Here is a 17,667-nt window from a genome sequence, read left to right on the forward strand (position 1 = left end):
AGAAGCTAACAGGGCTGTGCCGCTTTTATTGGGATGCCCCTGGAGGAGTGCAACAACAAAGACCTGGGGTCTGAACTCTGTCTTGGGAGAAATCAAGACTGTTCAGGGGAGTGATCGAATGAGCAGTTGGAAGCAGTGCCAGGGAATGAAAGGCTCTGCCTTTTGGGGTGTGTAGGTTGTCAGGGTGGGGTTGACCTTCAGGATGGGGGTTTGGACTATAGATTGTTGAGAGAGCTAAGAGTGGGGCTGATTGTAGCTGGCTTTCTTAAAGGAACAGACCTCAGAAGGCTCAGGTCTGAGGGGGTAGGGTTCAACCCTTTTCAGATGATGATGGTCTCCACGAAGGGATGGGGGAGAGGGGGCTGTACATGTTTCCTTCCTAGGTGACCTAGCAGGGAGAATGAGTCGGCCCCTTCTGAGAAGGCAGGCTGTTGCTCTGAGTGGCCTGGGGTGGTTTAACTAGGGTTCTTACTGCAAGATGGGGTATACTTGGTTTAGCTAGCACTTCAACCCAGATTTCAGCAGTTACTGGAGCCTTTTAAGGTTATGGTTTTGACTCACAGGTGAGCAAGCTCGCTGCCAGAGGGGCAAAGGGATGCTAGGCTGCCTGGGAGATCATTAGCCAGGACCCTCATCAGCCAAGCAGACTCAGTCCAGGGCCACATGTATGCCTGGGTATTTGCCAGCCCAGGGGCATCCACATGCCAAGCCTAGTGTTTGGAGGGCAGGTGTGTGGAGTTCACACCCAGTAGAAATTGAGCAACCTCTCAAGTCTGCTGTGAGAGCTTTAGTTTTGTCTGGTGGGGAAAAGTATTAAGCTTCTCCCCTTTCACCTTGCCCTCTTCTACTCCTACTCTCGCTGGAATTCACCCTTGGGGGAATAATGTGGGTGTGTGGAAAATCTAGCAGCCTGGTGTGTGGAGTGCATACCCAGTGGGGACCTAAGTCTTTCAAATGTGCTGGAATAGTTCTATAATCTTCTGTCAATTTCAGAGGATTAAGCGTTAAGGGGTGGAGTTTAGCCTGTCAATCAGGTCGAAGCTTGATGACCTCATTCGGAGGAGCTAAGGAGATGAATAGCAAGCTGGAGGCAGGATACAGGCAGACTTCCGGGAGACATTGCAGCTGACAAGACACATGGAGCTAGCCTAGTGCCCTGAGCTGGAGGAGCCACGTGGAGGCCCCTGCCAGCGCTGAGATGCTTCTACTGCCTCTAGATCCACAAGACTTCCCACCCACTGGCCTGTGATCTTCCTGCACTTGGTGTCATTGCATGTGTTTCATGAGTCTGAAGAGGATTTTATAGATTGGTATCGGACATATGGGCTAATATCGGACTTGTGGACTGGATCTGGACTGGGCTGGGATGTTTTCTTAATGTACAATTACTCGTTATATAAAGCTCTTTCTTCTACACATGAGTCTCCCTGGATTTGTTTCTCTAGTCAACCCAGACCAACACATATGCCTTGAGATTAGAGGTTTGGTCCAATGTGGGGAGGAGTAGGCCTCTCACTTTTACTCTTGCCCACTGCCACGCCCACTCTACCTGGACTTTGGGGGGCCTTGGATCACGTATCTATAGGCTTCATCTCCAGACTGCTTGCTCTCCACTCTCCCTTCCCTGATGATTTTCTCTCATTCTTGGTGTGATTCGTTGTCCATCTTAACTCGGAACCCCTGCTTCATTTTTCACAAGGTCCAATTTTCCTAGATTCATACTTTATACATTCCAAGTTCTGAATATTACTTTATGTTTGCAGCTGTCTCTTTGGATCAGGCCCCATCGTCCAATGAAGGTCCCGATGGCTTTGCTCCCACAAGCTTACTCCATCGACGCCATGATGGCCGACTATACTTTGAGATGGCAGCTCTTGCTCAGCCATATTTTGAGTGCCTTCTGACCTGAAGGGATCATCTTCTGGCGCTATTTGGGACAAATTCTTCTACTTTTAATGAAGTTTTCAGTATCTCACAATGTTTTATTACTGTCCATAAAGTTTTCTGGGCTTAATTCCTCAGAAGGGCAGCCTATTCATTCTTCACGTAGTCTGGGCTTACTCTAGGGGGCTCTTTGTAAACCTGTTCACATTAGGTGACCCTGCTGACAGTAAGACTGGCCTAAAAGTCTTCATTTTCCCACCTGACGTCTCCCCAAAGCCCTCAGGGGCAAATAGTGGAGGATAGCTACCGGACCCACAGCCTTACACGGAGTCTGGCAAGCCTGACAGAAGATGCGAAACAAGACACTTCTCTCTGTGTCTCGACCTGGGGTCTGCTCCATGATCCCTCGGGTTCTCACCTTGACTCCCGGCAGGGACAGCCTCTCCCTCTGTTGACAGATTCCAACTCCCTCCCCCAGATTCTAACTGTCTCCCCCAGAAAGCCGAGGCAAAGGAAAAGGAGTCCCAATTTTGGCCTCTTCCTTGGTCCCCAAGGGCTAATGTCAGCCCTCTCCTTCCTTGGGACAAATTCCAACCTCAGGAGAGGGCCACCCTTGGGTGATGGGAGGACTCTGAGTGTTTCTGCCTAGCCATATCTAGTGAGAATCGGCATGTATTCTTATACCCACTAGATCAAAGCTGTTTGGGGGAGACTCAGGACTAGAAGGCAACTCACTCTTCAGAAACCCCTAGACCAGCGGTTCTCCATCTGTGGGTCTCAACCGCTTTGGGGGTCGAACGACCCTTTCACGGGGGTTATCTGATTCATAACAGCAACACTACAGTTATGAAGTAGCAACAAAAATAATTTTATAGTTGGTGGGGGGAGATCACCACAACATAAGGAATTGTATTAAAGGGTCACGGCATTAGAACGGTTCAGAACCACTGCCCGAGATCTAGAAACAATGGATGAAACAGGCTCAGGCTTGCAAAGACAGACAAGTGACATGGACAAGGAACATCACTCAAACAGATGGTGGCTCGTCCTTCTGTGCTTTTATTGAACTACAACATTTCTCAGGACAGAACGGACTCAGCTGTGGTGGTCCCCTGAGGTCAGGGCACCCCAAGGGCATTTACATGGGTGGTGGGAAGCCTGGAAAGTAGGCGTTGCCGGGGCAGCAGCGACATGGCATGAATGGATGGGGAGGAGACACCAGCATGGAAGCGCCAGGCATAGTGGGCATGGGACCCTGGAGGCCCAGCATGGCAGCAGGCCAACGACAGACAGGAAGACCATGGGAGGCACAGCTGGCAGGACCACCAACGGCCCAAAGAACCCACTGGGGTGGGAGGCCCTGGGGGGAGGAGCAGTGGGTATGGGGCAGGGGCCCTGATGTAGAGGGCAGGCCCAGGACCCGGGTTCCCCTGGGGGACTGCAGCCTGGGGGTTCATCCCCCTGACCACATAGGCCCTCACTGGAGTGGCCACAGGAGCCCAGCCGGCCAGGCTCCAGGGGGTCCTCGCATTGGCCATTTGAAGGTTCCCTGGGGGACACAGGAGGGTGTCTCATCCCAAAGAGCATGTCGCTGAAGATTCTGATGTCAGTCTCGTGTCCTGCAGGTGGTCCTCCCGCTGCTGGGATGGCAGGACAAGAGCTGCTTGGGACTGCGCTGTGGGCGGCTGTCTTCACCACTATCTTCTCTCCTCATCTTCCTCATGAGCTCTGGGGACGGGGGTCCCTTTGAAGGTGGGACACCTGCAGAGGTGTAACAAGGACCCAAGTTTGGCTATGAGCATGAAGTCAAGGAAGGTGATGTCACCCAAGGACAGGTGGTGACAAACCCCACGTCGCCCTCCTGAGCAGCCGCCCCCCATCTGACAAAGGTCACCGTCCCACAGGGGGGCTGGAGACCTGAAAGCTGCCCCACACACCCCTCCCTGCCCCTCCAGTGTCCCCCCGTAAAGGAACAGAGAGAGCGAGTCACCCTTCACCCCTGGCAAGGCCTGGCCTCCTCCCCTCTGGTCCTTCCAGTCCCCCCCACTCCAACCCTAGACCATGACCTGGCCCGGCCCCCTCAGGCTTGTGGATGAAAGAAAGGGGTGCCGCTGTCCGGGAGGCATTATGGGGTCTTCTCAGTCACCGCAGGGGGCTCTCTGTTGTGAGATTAGGGGTCCCACTCATCCTTCACCCTGACTGATGCCTGTGGGAGCCAACACCCTTCAGGGCAGCGTCACCTCGCTGAGGTAGACATGAAGTCTGGATATGTGAGATCAGGCTTCCTGACCATGGGGTCTCCTACGGCTGTCCGCTGGACAGGTCAGTGCTTACATGATGAGGGATGGGGGTGTGAGATGCTGCTCTGTTGGAGGGGGGCACTGCTGTCGCTGTCACTGGGCGCCCTGGAGTCGGTCATTCTGGGGATGGGCTCCCATGCTGTCGCAGGGGTCTGTATGTCACCTATTACTGTGATCAAGATACGCTATGCAAGTGGGAGGTATGCCTACTGGAGCATCTACACTGCCCTGAAAAACATCTACCACAACGAGGGCCACCGCGGGCTCTTCTGCAGCCTGCCCTTCTCTAGAATCTGCCTGTTTTACAACCCGACCAAAAGCACCAGGCCCCAAGAGCAGCTGGGTGCAGTCCTGGCTCCCATCGTGAACTTCAGCTGTGGGCTCCGAGCCGGTGTCCTGGCCTCGCTGGTGACCCAGCCTGCAACGTCATCAAGGCTCACATGCAGCTTGCCCCGGGGAGATGGCGGTGGATTGGGCAGTCATGCTCATGTTTAAAGTAAGTATGGTTCTTACTGTGGTGAGGGTCTCCTTCTCCGTCACCCCGGAAAAGTCGCCGGGCGAGCTGTGTGGCTGGTAGCTGCCACAGTGGGCTTGGCGCCTCTCTGCGGTGCAACAGCTATGTAGCTGTGCCCAGCAGCCTCATCCAAAGATTTCCAGTCACCACGTGGATCACCCAAATAGAGCAGGGCTAAAAAGATAAGCCTAGGAACTACGCAAAAAGAAAAAAATTCCGGTGAATCGTATCTCCTTGGATCCATTCGTCACTGTTGGGCGTTCTGTACAGGTCTGCACTGAGAATCAAAAAGAGGGTATCCCCTGTCCCGCCACGGGGATCATGAAGTGTGTTGCTGCTTTGTGTATAGCGTCCTGACGTTCTTTCTCATCACAGGACTACGGGCTGTGTGGCTTCTTCCAAGGCGGGGTCCCCCAGGCCCTCCGCAGGACACTGATGGCAGCAATGGCGTGGACTGTCTACGAAGAAGAGATCATTGCCAGGATGGGCCTCACGCCCTGACCAAAAGATGTCTGGGGGCGGGGGCCGGGCAGGGATGGGATCTCCTGCCGCCTCGGTTGCTGCCACAAGCCGTCCCCGCGCTGTCCTGGAATCGGAGGATGTCCTCTCTGGGAACCTGGCAGAAACAGCATCTCAGTGACCCCAAGCAGATGGACCTTAGATGGACGTGGCTCGAGCATCCAGAAATCTGAAAAGGAATCACCGGTACAGACACCCCTTGGGGGCAGGAGGAGAGGGGTCTGCATATACCACAGCCCACACAGAAAGGTTTTCTCTCCAGAGAGCCCCTAGCAGGTGGTTGACCTTGGCCCCTCCTCCCACCCACGGTGTCTCTGGCTACCCTCTGGCTATCCTCAGGGAGCCCCAGCTGCGGACACTGGGTGTGAGCAGAAGCACTACTGTCACCAGGCTGAAGGCTGTGCCTGAGGATGGCGATGAAGGATATTAGCTTGGGAAGAACAAAGACCAGTATGTAAGATTTCAGCTTCTCAAAGACTCTGGAGAACGGGGACAGTAGCTTCCTAGCCTGTAAGAGTTGTCCAAGTACACGCTGTCCTGGCCTCTGGACTGTTTCTGGAACTGAATGTCACGTCAATAAAATGAAGCACTTTACCAATGGGAGCTACTTGGAAAACCTCAAACCCCCACTCCAGTAACCTAACATGTTGTGCTTCCTGACTCGGATAAAGACCTGTGGACTCCACCTTTCAGGTAAGCCCAGTGTAAGACACCCTTCTGTCCCTGGAGCTGGCCCAGATCGCTGCCTGAGTCACTTTCGGTGCGCGGCTCGTCGCAGACTTCACCTCACCACCTTTGCGAGACTGAGAAGCCCTGGACGCTGGGTCAAACTTTCAAAGTGTCGGACTGAAGCTGCAAGGCAAGCAGTTTGGAAACATCGGCCTCCGTAAGAGGGAAACGGTACCTCCTCCTTCTCTCAGACTCATCTGTGCATTGTACGGGACGCAATCCTGCCGTTGACACTGCTGCCAGCTGAAAGCCAACTCTATGGCAACTCACAGGGGGCCATGTGTAATTGCCAGTAACGTGCTCCAATAAGAAGGCTTCTGGAGCCCCTTACCCCGCCCCCCTGTGTGTCTGCCTTTCCGCTCCACCACGTGACTGCTTTCGCGTTCTCCTAGCTTCTATGTTTTGCCGCGTGTCTGCCTCCTACTGTCCTGGGCAATGCTTGCCTCCTTGTGTTCCTAAGCCTCCCTTGCTGTGATGCTGTCAGAAGACCACTGCCTACAGCTTGCGGGAACTCTGGTCCCCAAAGCCCTTTTACTTTCCAGTATTTTGCTCCGTGTTGCTGCATCCCTGGTAACCGCAAACTGCCACTTTCCCTTTAACTGCCCGCAATCTGCCACTTGCCCTTTAACTGCCCGCAAACTGCCACTTGCCCTTTAACTGCCTCCCTGCCTCTGGACTCCAGGCCATTTACATCCTTGGCATTCCAATTTCCCTAGAATATATTTAAACTGAGCCAACTGACAACCCTTCAAAGGTTCTGGTAAGGTCACTCCAAGCAGTGGTCCCGCCTTCTGAGGATCTGGTGAGCTACACAGGCTAGTAATTCCCTCTGTCAGTCCTGAAAAGCCACCCCAGCCGTTGGAATCTAAATGCCTTGCTTGCTGTCTAGAAAATGGTCAGGGTCCAGTTTGCCTGAAGAGATTCGGTCCCACGACCCACTACCATGGACAGAGGCATCTGTCCAAGGCCCCAAGTTCCACAGCAGGAGCTGGAATTCAGGTTGAGACCCCAGGGCACTGGGAACTCTAACTATCCCGCTGTTTTCGTTTTGTAGATGGGCAATCCAGGATCCATTCCCAGGGGAACACCATTGCACTGCATGTATCCTAACCAATAGATTTGACCGGCAGAGGCTAGAGAAGCAGGAGTGACTATCTTTCTGCATCACCATCTGACCTCAGTACAATCTAGGTGATGAGGAATCCTGGCCGAAGGATGGCACACTTTCCCTTCCTACCCTGATTCTGCTAGAGCAGCGGTTCTCAACCTGTGGGTCACGACCCCTTTGGGGGTCGAATGACCCTTTCACAGGGGTCGCCTGATTCATAACAGTAGCAAAATGACAGTTATGAAGTAGCAACGAAAATCATTTTGTGGTTGAGAAGGCCACCACAACATGAGGAACTGTATTAAAGGGTTACGGCATTAGGAAGGTTGAGAACCACTGAGCCTTTCTGCAAAGGGATGGGGAAGTGGGCAGAGTTCCCTTATGCTAAAGCATTTTTCCTCTTGAGAAACAGTAAAGACCTTTCTTCCAAGTGTGCCAAGGGCCCTTTAAGGGTCCCTGAGGCTGAAGGCCTCTCTACCCCTAGCCCAGTTACACCAACCTCAGTCCCTGAACCTATACAGGCTGGGGAGTCGGTGGGGGGTGGGAGTGGAGTTGGCCCCGTCAAAGTTGTACCCCTAAGAGAGCCAACAGGGTAATTTGGTCCTCTGGTGATTCATAAGCTTTTCACCCTAATCAAACTCAAGTACATTAAGAATGACCTAGGGAGTTATTCGGACAGTCCAGAACAGTACATAGAGACCTTTCAGCACCTCATCCTAGCTTATGACTTGGCTTGGAAGGAAGTACTAATTCTAGGATAGACTATTAGAGACTTTGAGTAAGAGTGAGTGATAAAGGGAGCTAGGAAATTTGTAGATGATTTACATGTGATGAATGATATTAGTATCCAATAAGAGAAACAGCTTTGCCTCCAACTCACCCCACCTGGGATGATAATGATCCCAATGACAGATGGGCATGGGAACATTTTCTGGTGTGTGTCAAAAATGGACTAATGTCAGGATGGCAAAAGGCTAACAACTACACTACAATAACCAGGGGCCTAATGAAAGTCCTGTAATCTTCTTAGAGAGGCTGAAAGAACCCCTGAGAAATCACACCATGGTAGCCATAAGCTCATATGAAGGGCAAGTCCTTCTCAGACACAAATTTCTCACACAGGCCGCACCAGACATTCAGAAAAAGCTCAAGGAGTTAGTGCGAAAGCCTGAAGGAGTTACCCTAGAAGAGATGGTCACTAGTGCCAATGGAACCTTTTTACAATAAGGACAAAGAGCAGGAAGCCCAGGTCTGAAGAAGTAGAGAAAGAAGAACTTTAGGCATGCACAAGTCTAGGCCCCCATTGCTAACCAACATCCATTGACTGCCTCCCAGGTTTCCAAGACCCACTCCTTGAGGGCCATGCTATTGCTGCAAGCACACAGGTCATCGGGCAGTGCTCTGTACTATGGGAAAGACTCAGGAAGAGAGCTGCCCCCAGGAAAGTGTGCAGTTGCTAACTGAGGATTGAAACGGCCCAGCCTGGACAGCCCAGCAGCAGGAGATTGCTGTTTCTGGTATGAAGCCTTGGGTGAGCATAGATATGGCAGATAGGTCGGTAAAATTGCCCCTAGAAACTGTGGCCGCCTATTCTGTCCTTACCTAATTCCTCAGACCCCTTGGACAACACACACATGCCATCATGGGACTGTCAGGAAAACCTGAGGTCAGACACTTAAGGGAACCCTGAAGGTGCCTCTGGGACAATTTTTATTTCTCTCATAGCTTTCCAGTAGTTCCTGAATGTCCAGCTGCTCTTCTCAGCAGAGATGTATTGTCCAAGCAACACACATACAGGGTCATAGGGTCTTGTGCTAGTCCCACGACAGCTTTCCAAATGTTCCTTACCTCTCAGGGGCTGCGAAGCCCTATTACGTATGGGGGCCAAGTCAGGGCACTGCTAGAAGCTGTCCAAAACCTGCTGAAGTGGCATTAGTGCACTACCGGGAACACCAGAAGGGCCACTCCGAGGTTTCCCTGGGGAAGTGAGCAGGTGACAGGGCAGCCATACAGGCAGCCCTCAGCGCAAACCCCCTAGTCTCCATAAATGCCTCAGTTCCCCCAAACCAGGTTCCTCTTCCAGATTACTTTCCTGAGGAAGTGGAACAGGCTAAAACGCAGGAATTCTGCCTTTGATCTGAGGGATGGTGGGAGGAAAACAACAAACTCCTATTGCCAAAAAGGTTACACTGGAAAATTGTATACGTTTTCTATGACCCCACCCATCTTAGCTATAAACCCTCTTTGACCCTGCTCACTCAATATTTCTGTGGGGCCAACTTAACCTCATCTACCAAGTCAGAAACCTTCACTGTCCCAACTGCCAGACGAGCTGTCCTCAAGGGGCTCGTAGAAATCACCTTGCTCAGCCTGCTCAGCGCAAGGGATCTTACTCTGAGGAAGACTTGCAGATAGACTTTACTCATGTTCTAGCCACCCAAACGTTTGTGTTAGTCTGAGTAGACTGAAGAAACAAATTCATAGACACTCATATGTATATAAGAAAGAGCTTTGTATACAAGAGCAATTGAATATTGAGACAACATCCCAGCCCAGTCCAGAGCAAATCAATAAGTCCGATATGAGCCCATATGTCCCATACCAATCTATAAACACAAAACACATACAATGATGCCGAATGTAGGACGATCAGAGGCCAGTGAGTGGGAAGTTTTGTGGATCCAGTGGTGTTATTAGTATCTCCAGCCTGGCAGGGGTCTCCATGAGGCTTCTCCAGCTCTGAGGTTCTGGCTGCCATCAGCCTGTCTCCATGTGGCTTTTCAACAAAACTGTCTCCAAAGGAATGAGCCTGTGTCCTGCCTCCAGCGAGCTGTTCATCTCCTTAGAGCCTCCAAATGAGGTCATCAAGCTGTCACCTGATTGACCGGCTAAACACTACCCCCTTCACTCTCAATCCTCTCAAATTGATAACAGATTTTGTAACTAACACAAGGCTCACGTATTTTCCAGTGTTCATAAACACCTTTACCGGGTGGGTTGAAGCATATGCCACACACACTGAGAAGGCTCACAATGATTTGGGCTTCCCAAATCACTACAGAGTGATAACAGCCCTGCTTTAATCACTCAAATCACTCAGGCAGTCTCTCAACACAGAGGAAGAAGTTATTGTCTCCACTGCACCTGGAGGCTGCAATCCTCAGGACAAGCAGAGAGAATTAACCAACACTTAAAGCTAACCCCGAGGAACGCTACACAAAAAACTCAGATGAACTGGAAAGATGCACTGCCAATATCTCTGTTAGGTCTCACAATTGACCCATGTCTACCTACGTGTTTCAGCCCCTATGAAGGTTTATACGGGCGACCTTACCTTGTAAGAGAGCCAGCCATAAACCCTGAGGTAGCTTTCATACAGCTATATGCCTCAAGAGAAGCCCCATGCCAGGAGGCGTTCCATCAGCATGGGCTGATCCAGGCCCAAGGGGAGGACCAACTACCACCCTTGTGCCTGCCTGGATACCTGATTCTTAGAAAAACCTGGAAGGACAGGTCCCCAATTCCCAGCTCCAGCCAGTCTGAAAGGGTCCCTTCCCAGGAATTCTCTCTATCCCCATGGCTGTTAAAGTTCCTAGGCAAAGTGTTTGGCTCTACCATTCATGGGTAAAACCATGGAAGCTGTCACCATCGGACCCCTCAGATTCAGCTCAAATGGAGCAAGATAACTACATTTGTGATCTGTTAGATGGCCTAATGATGGTGTTTCGTCAACACCCCAGGACAGATAAGTACTCTGTAGAAAAACCCTACTTCAAACTCGCAACAGTCTTTAAGCTACTAAATGCTTTCACACAATACCTGTGCTTAAGGTAAACTTGGATCAATGCCCATCAGTTCAGTGTTAACACCTCTGGAGCTTTATTTTCAGATCTTCCAGTGTGACGCTAACCCACACTTCCATAGGCACGCGATCTCACAAATTTGCCCCAACCTTACCTAAACGGTTTACCTGTTGACCAGGTAGCCTTTAGCTGGAGGTTCATTCCCCCAGCCCCACAAGACCTCGTTGAAGTTGTTTGGGGAGCGCGGCCAAACTGGCCCTTGGGGCCTTTTGTGTAGGCAGGTTGAACGTTCTCACAGGGACACTCGAGGGCATCTTGTCATGAGAGGATGTCAGTAGTGCAGAAGATTCTGCCTCCCGCAGGTGGTCCCCCAGCTACGAGAATGGCGAGACCAGTGTTGTTTGGGACCACACTGTGGGACCCACTCTTCTCCTCACCTTGTCCAGGAGCTCAACCAAGTCCCTTCTGAAGTTTTGATGACTCTAAAAGTGTATCTGGGACCAACGTGTGGCAAAGAAACAATGAAGAATGTCAAGTCCCCCACCAACTGCTCCAAGTCTGCTCTCCTGCCCGAAGGGTTGCTCTCAGTTGGCATTGACTCCGTCACAGTGCGTTTGGTTTTTATATCTCTAAGTGGAAGTCACTCTCAGTCTTGGATGCCACCACCCGGAGGGCATCTGGGCACTGGAGCTGTTCGGTCAAGGTCAACCTCCTTGACCAAAGTTGCCACCATGCTGACCGGAGGGTGCCAGCAGCCTGTCCCCAAGCCCTGCGCCTGGGTCCCCGGGAGGCCCCGTGTCCTTCCTTAGCCTGCTGAAACTGCTCATGGGCTGGCATCATTGAAGAACTGAGGCAGGCTGTCGGGCAGCAGAGCAACAACCTCCGGCAACTGGCTGCAGCCGTACAGGCTGGGCTGCCAGGTGAAGGTCTTCCTAGAGCGAGTTGTAAACACAACGTCGCCCCTGTCCCTTTCCGGCCTTTCTTGTGGGAACTGTGACTCTCTGATGGCAATGCCCTTGCCATCACACTCGCACCAGTTGAATGAGGAAAGATTGCTGCTCATGATAACCCAGAGTTTCGAGGGAAAGGGCAGCCCAGAGAGGCTCCTGTCCGCACTGGGTGGCTGAGTGTCCTGGCGGGGTGTGTGGGGCATGTTCTCTTCCTGCAGGGTGCAGCAGTTGGATGGACTGGTGACAGCAGGGTGTCGTGGGCCCATGCAGACACAGCGAGGACAGCAGTGCTCAAGGGCTCTGGCTGCTGGCACGAGGAGCCCCGTCACAGGCTGGATCAAGGGCCAAGCCAGAAGCCCACAGGACTTGGAGGGACCAGGGCCCTGACCTAGGAGCCTGCTTTTCGTGAGACCTTCGCTCTTGGCCATATTGACTAGAGAAATAAATGCAGTGTCACTCATACATATAAAAGAAGGAGCTTTCTATCAAGATGTAATTGTATGTCAAGAAATCATCCCCACCTAGTCCAACTTAAGTCTATAAGTCCGATACTAGTCCATAAGTCCCTCTTCAGAGTCCCGTAGCCACATGCAGTGATGCAGAATGCAGGAAGCTCCCAGGCCGGTGGGTGCAGTCTTGTGCATCTGAGCTTGGCAGAAAGATGGAAGGGCTGCAGCAGCTCTCTGGGTTAGTGAACCAGCCCAGGCAGGCAAGAAGGCGAAGGAGGATATGGGAGGCGGGGTTCGAGGGTCCTCCTTGTGAGAAAGCCACATCCCCAAGGAGGCACTATCAGGCTGTGACCAAAATGACAGTTTGGATCCCACCCCCTCACTTTTATACATGTTCATGTTGACATAAAATTGGCCAACTACCACACAATCCAAGCAGGCTGAAAGCTGGGCTGCCCTCCTGGTCCTCTGAGCGTGCAGCGGCCAGCAGCCCTGGCCCACACTGCAGCCCCTGCCATCTCAGAGGTGCTCAGGTTGCTGGGCCCTGATGTCACAAAACACTTGCTAGGGAACCTCACAGTGGCCCAGGCAGAAACTTAGCTCCCTGTCAGCTGGTGCTACACCTACCCATTTCAAAATGCCAAGGTTTCCCCAAGCTCGCATGGTCCCGAGAGCCCCAGGGCCAGGCAGAAGCCCATGGAAGTCAGTGACTCAGCCCAGTCAGGCCTCCTTCCCGGCATGCCTTCAGCTCTGCAGGACTGCCTGAGCCAGATGAATAGTCTATCAAGCTGTTAAACACCGTGGCCTGGTGACAGGGGTCACTGCAAGGGGTGGTAGGGTTCTACCCACTGACCCATCTGGGTCACAGGAAGGTGATAGCATTTTCCTCTGTGCAAAATCCCCTCCCTGGCACCTGGCCAGCTGGGAGGGCAGCAAAGACCCCCTGCGCTCTCTCTCACCCTCCCTTCTGATCCCTCCATGCCACAGCCCCTTGAGCTAAAGTACACATACCCCAAGCTTCCCTTTGTCCATCTGTCTTCTGCTTGCAAGGGACAGGCAGAGGGTTCCTTTGACAGCTCTCTGTGGATGAGGGGCTGAGCAGGACTGACCCCTTGTGGTGGCACTTGCCCAGTCCCTCTTTGTCCCAGTATGTGTGCACGTGTGTGTATGTGTGTACAACACACGCTGTGCCCACTGCCCTCTGTGCCTGGGCCCAGACAGTTTGCTAGGATGCACCCATTTTCCATATGGGCTCAGCACCCCCTTCCAGGTCCAGGCATTGACACTGCCGGTCTCCAGCCATGTCCCGAGCACAAGTGGCATGGTGGCCCAGTCCCCAGCCTCTCCAGCTTGGTAGGCGCTAGCCAGGTACTCCCTCATAAGTCCCAGGGTGCCATCCCATGTCCAACTGCACGGCCTGGGCAGGATGACCCATCAGGATGTGCCAGCTTCTCCTTCCACAGCCCCACATCTCAGTACGTGCCAGTTTCTCGTCCTGGCCACGCAGCTCCTCAGTGCATCACCGCCCCACTTTCTCACAGACACATATCTCAGTCCAACACAGCTCCTCCTCCCCACAGCCCCGCCACTCAAACATCACAGCTCCTCCTTCCAGCAGCCCCGCCCCTCAGACATCACAGATCCTCCTCCAGCAGCCCGGCCCCTCAGACATCAATACGCCACCTCCCACAACCCCGCCTCTCAGACATCACAGCTCCTCCTCCCGTCAGCCCAGTCCCACAGTAAATTACCCCTCCTCCTCCCCACTGAGCCACCTCTCAGTGTAACTCATCCTGCCACTCAGCACACTCCTCACATCCCACAATTCTGGACACTCCTACTCACTGAAGCCCCACCCCTCAAAACATCAAAGCTACCTCTCCGGTCAGCCCCTCCCTTCAACACATCACATTTTCTTCTCACTGCAGCCCCGCCCCGCAGACGTCACAGCTGCTCCTCCGAGCAGCCCCGCCCCTCAGAATCACAGCTCCTACTCCCAGCAGCCCCGCCCTTCAGACATCATAGCCCCTCCTCCTTCAGTCCTGCCCCTCATCAAAACACAGCACCTCCTCTCTACATCCCATCAATAGGAAGACAATACTCCTCTTCCTTACAGCCCTGCTCCTCACACCTCACAGCTCCTCCTCCGTGAAGGCCAACTCTCAGTGGATCACAGTTCTTCTTAGCTCCAGCCCCGGACATCAGACATCACAGATCCTCTACCACAGCCCTGCCCAGCATTATGTCACAGCTCCCTGAAGCCATGACCCTCAACATCACACATCCTCCTCCTTGGAACCCTGACCCTCGGACAGGACACGTCTTTCTCTCCACACCGGCCCCTCAGAATGTGACCTGTCGGCTTCCTGCAGACCCACAACTCAGTATTTCACAGCCCCTCTCCCCACAATCCAGACCAGCAGGAAGGGTGCAGCCCCGCCCCATGGGGGCAACCTGCTCTGCCTCTCCCACCTTACCTGGAACATCTCGCAGCCCCGCCCATAGCTCTGTGCAGCTCCTCCTCTCTGTTGCCACTAGACTCCCCCTCAGGCCTGCCCCACATCTGCAAGCTGTGAGTCCCAGCGCCACAACCAGTACATCCCGTAGCTCCGCCCAGCCCCTCTGCAACCCCGCCCACAGCTGGCTCTCTCCCCTGTGCACTCCCACTTGATCCTCCAGCAGCCCCTGCCCAAGCTCAACCCGCTGCAATGCGGCTCCACAAGCGCGCTCTAAGCCTGCAGGAGCACTGCCCTGCAGTTCCACTGCCACAGATTGTGCTGATCCGCCCACTGCCAGGCCATAGCCCCGCCCCTGAGCTCAGAGCTGCTCCTCCTCTGCTTGCTCCACCTGGATCCGCCCAGGCCCCGCCCACACACTCCCACTCCTTTAAGCTCCACCCACAGCTCCACCTCCACACAGCCAGCCCTGCCCCTTCCTCTGCAGTTCAGCCTGCAGAACCTTCAATCCTGCGCAGCAGCAGAGAACCACCGCTCGTCGTTCATTGGTTCCGACTGCTGACAAACCCCGCCCCCACTCTGCCTTTGTCCCGCCCCTTCTCCTCCTCCTCTGTCCTTCCAACTCTTTCCAATAGCCCCAGCTGACTCTTGGTCACTGGGAATCCCAGGGCCTCCCAACCCACAGCAACTGTTAGGAAAACCTGGTGTCCAACATGTGGGCGTGGCTAGGTACAAACAGGTCCTGGGGGACCATGTGGCTGCTTATCTGAGTGCAAGCAGGCATGAGTGCCTGCACACAGCTGCTGGGAAGCAGGACTGCTCTGGTGCTCAAGTTTGATCCCCAACTCTGTCTGGGTTGTGGTGCTAAGTCGGGCATGTAAGGGGGACCAGTCTTGTCCTCTGGCCCCAACCTGGATGTGAGAGATGTCCCATCTAGCCTCTGCTATCTGTTGCCCCAAATTGGGTGGGTCCCTCAGGGAGCAGCTGGGAAGGAACACAGGGTGGTGGGTCGCAGTCTTGTTCTCATTCAGGTGACCAGGGGGCACGTGTCCTGGCCGCCCGGACTTATTTGAGAGCATTGGTCCTGCAGGAAATGATGTGTGCGTGCGGCACATGCTGTCTGGGGTGTGGGAGAAGAAGCATTATAAGTGTCTCATGTGTGCACAGGCCTGGTCCACCAGGAGGAACCGTGCAGTGTCCCATAGACTTGGCTCTCAAGGAAGCTGTGGACGTGGAGACACCAGCCCTGGTCGGTACCGGCCTGACACACAGGTTCATCACTGCTCTCTCCAACCCATGCTGCCTGATGGAGCCAGTCCCAGAGAGAAGGGCCAGGGACCGCTTCCAGGTTGACATCCCAGAGCACCTGATCCCCTCGGCCAACCTCAAGGGACTTGACCTAGAAGCAGCCCACGAACCCCTGCTTCCAGATTCTGCACACCTGCAGGCTGTGAGCCTCCATGTGAACTAGGCGCCCTCTAGGAGAGCTTTCTGTCCTCCACCTGGACACAACAGGGCAGAGCCACTCCTCCTGTCCTGCCCACGGCTTCACCCTGCAAATAAATACACCAAGGTGATGCTTTTGTGCCAGGGGTGTTACCCGCCCCCCTCCACCTGATCAAACACTTGTAGGTTAGGTCCCTGCGTTTGGGGGTTATGGGGGCCAGACCACCTTCTGAAACAGAGCTGGTGTGACACAGCACTGCATGATGCCCTTGAGACTGTGGCCTGCATGTTGTGGGGGATTCTGCACATGTGTACTGGTTGAGGGTATACAAGGAGATAAGGAGGAGGGTGGCAACTCCACAGACACACACACAACGGCACACCCTGATCTCCAGGGCCACACTGAAGAGCTGGTGTCCCCTGTGTCCCTTGGCACATGATGGGTCCTCTTGGAGGACTATGGATACCCAGCTGCTGCCCAGCAGCTCCCAGGCACCATCCAGGGACCCATGTGTGGGAGGAGGTCAGACCCTTGCAGGCATCCTCCCTGAGGGCAATCATTATGCAGACTGCAGGGGGTCCCTGCTCCTTGCTCTTAAGGACAATGGACAGGCCTGCAGTCATGATTTGGTTCCTGGAGGTGGGGTTTACACCCTACTGCTAATGGTCCTTATGGAGCTACAGAGAACAGATCATCCAAAATTAAGCTGTCACCCACAATCTAGGATCCGCCCATATTGTCACATGCATACCCCCAATCCCTCCTCTTCCTATTGCATGTATGCCTCTAGATCACTCCCTTCCAGTTACTGTATAGCCTATAGTGCAACCCTTTCCTGTGATGTAGGTCTTTACCTGTAATTAGTGGGCTTGCACATCCCTAAAGGTATATAGGCCTGGGTAAGCTCTCTCTAGGCTCCTCCCTTGACCCCCTCTCCTCCCCTGTTCCCATTCCCCTTGTCCTCCTTCCCTTCCCCCTCTCTCCACTTGGACCACCAAGCGGGGCTGAGGTGAACATGCTACTATGAAATGTGTCTGGCTCCATTATTTGATTCTCTCCTATCTCACATGCTCTCGATGACTTTAATATAATATTTATATATCTCAAGTGTACAATTGTGATTACTGAACCCTTGATTAGTGGTGGGGGGTTGGCCGCCTACCTGTAACCACACCCAGGGCCAAAGGACTTCAGCTCCCAGGATGTGAAACATGTCCGCTGACCCCTTGCCTGGCAACAACTGTGCTTGTCACTTGCCGAGCCAGCCTGAGTGAGGGACCCCTTCCTCCAGGCTGCTGCAAAGCTGTGTGGCCGGCTCCCTCCGACCCTGAACACCCAGGGTAGGACGCAGGTCAAGAAATAAGTCGGACGCATGTTCTCATGAGATTGATTTACCCTTGTGGGTTGTCCTTTATCAAAACCAAAAGTAGGTTTCTGTTGAGGAATGGGTCCCCAATCCCCAGGACGAGGGCCTAGGGTGCCTGCCAGTCTTCCTTTGAGGGCCCGTT

The 17,667-nt window shown here is 53.5% G+C and overlaps 1 pseudogene; it reads left to right on the forward strand.

Moving 5' to 3' along the window:
* The first annotated feature begins 4,241 nt into the window (after positions 1-4,241).
* On the forward strand, positions 4,242-5,199 carry LOC101643362 (annotated as a pseudogene).
* The last annotated feature ends 12,468 nt before the right edge of the window (positions 5,200-17,667 follow it).

Source organism: Echinops telfairi, unplaced genomic scaffold (genome assembly GCF_000313985.2).
Source record: "Echinops telfairi isolate 266 unplaced genomic scaffold, ASM31398v2 ScPeMD7_7472;HRSCAF=8510, whole genome shotgun sequence".
Classification (NCBI taxonomy): Eukaryota; Metazoa; Chordata; class Mammalia; order Afrosoricida; family Tenrecidae; genus Echinops; species Echinops telfairi.